Raw genomic sequence first — 2115 nt, forward strand, 5'->3', positions numbered from 1 at the left:
TGTGAGAGTTATAATAAGCAAATCAGGGCCCTGTGCTCAAAGTTAGGGCATTTTTATTAATTTCTATATTTGTAGAGAGTATCAGTCAGTGGTGTCTGCACTCAGAGCAGAGGGATTATTTCTATAATAGTTTGTATAATAAGAAATACATTGTTTATTGCTGAAATGATATGTAAAAGGTAATTGCATTCTTGTTTCTATCAGAACAACAGTATGGTGCTGATATTACACTTCTCACCTTGTGAGCATCATAAAACCAGCTTTATTTTTCTCTCTCTTTCAAAGCCATTGGCAGAATTTAATCTATGTGGAAGATTGAGATGGCTCATTCTTATCTGTCACAGCCAGTATGCTGCATCAAATGATTTGACTGATGTGCTGCACCATAATAATTAAGACAAAGAGCAGACATAGTGAATTCTTGCCTTGAACGAATGATTTTCTCCAGTGTGAGTGCAGTCTGATGCTTTGGCAAGATATGTGCCATTGTGTGTGTGTATTTTTAGGTAGATTTTACATTTTATATGCATTTACAATTTGCTATATGTTTTCAAAAATATATTAAGTTTAAGGTTCTAAGTAGAGAAGCAGACTCTTCTCATGAGACCAGTGGATATTTTTACATTGCCCTCAGTTACCTGCTTTACTGTGCTTGCCAATCGCTGTCCATGGTGCTGAAACAAATAGGCTGTGAATGGAGTGATGCAAATCATGGTAATCATGATTCTGTTACAGCAGCATTAATTATATATATATATATATATATATATATATATATATTCTGCAGCACTATGCATACAATATTTTTTAGAGCAGGCTGTGCCTAATGGCCCCTCTGTTGGTGGATGGAAATTCAAACTGTACCAACACAAAGTTCATTCTTTTTGTATATTTTATTTACAATAGCAAGGGAAAACAACTTAGTAAGATTGTGTATAATTGCTTTTAAATATTCAGGACCAGATCCAACCTAGTACTGACAAAATTCATGAAGATCTGCAATTCACTTAGAAACATCAGGTGATCCCTTGTGTATGCTGTCTCCATATGCTGTGCTGCAGTTGCCTTTGGTGTAAGCGTACCCCCACCCCACCCCATCTGTCTCCCTTTCATTCCCATCAAGTATAGCAGCATTCAATAATAAATAAACAGCTTCAAAGAAATGTGTGCTTCTTCAATAGAGTCCAATCCAAAAAATAAAGAAAGAAAAGATCATGATCATGAGTCAGTCTTGATTGACTAATGCAGCGTGAGGAATTCTTAGAGTACAGCAGCAGAATTAATGATGCACAGTGAACAAAACATTCTTAATTCATAGTAGCCTCCAAATAATTGATACAATGCTGATATGCTAAGTTTGAATACTAAAAACTACTAAAAAAGTGAATCTTTCTTTGTTTCTTTATAAAGCACTTTCACGCAACTACTGGTTGATCCAAAGTGCTGTACAATACATCTAAAATAAAACAAAGAAGAAACCACAAAACATCAAAACACAATATAACAATACAATTGACATGGCTAGATAAAAGCTATTGACAAAAGATGTTTTTTTAAGCTGGTATTTAAATACTGGCAAAGAGGGCACAGCTCTAACAGAAGCCGGTCATTTGTTCACGGTAGTTAAAACTGATGTTAAAATAGCTAAAATAGCCAACATCAACACATAAAACGAACAGGGCAGACGGCTCACCACACACACCGGCACCATCTTGAACCTCCATGTAATGAGCATGTATAGACAAAGTACAGTGTCACAAACAAACACAGAACACTAAAAATAATTAAAACTGAATAAATATAAATAAAACAAAAGAAAATTTATTAAACTTAACTTAAAATGAAAAATAAAAGACTGCTGTGCATATTTGATAAATATGATATAAATATAACGTGCTGCATGTTACATGTGATCAAATTCTATACTTCACAATGTTTTTCACAGCGAACTAAGGTGAGTCATTTATACATATATTTCTCTAAAAGTACTGTACAAGTATTGCCTTGTTATATATATCTTATTAAATATTAATATAGTTACCTATAAAGCAATTAATGCATTTTATTCTTACAGACATCTAGAATTTACACACACACACACACACACACACACAC

This window comes from Sinocyclocheilus anshuiensis, unplaced genomic scaffold (genome assembly GCF_001515605.1).
Source record: "Sinocyclocheilus anshuiensis isolate Anshui unplaced genomic scaffold, SAMN03320099.WGS_v1.1 scaffold145, whole genome shotgun sequence".
NCBI classification, from domain to species: domain Eukaryota; kingdom Metazoa; phylum Chordata; class Actinopteri; order Cypriniformes; family Cyprinidae; genus Sinocyclocheilus; species Sinocyclocheilus anshuiensis.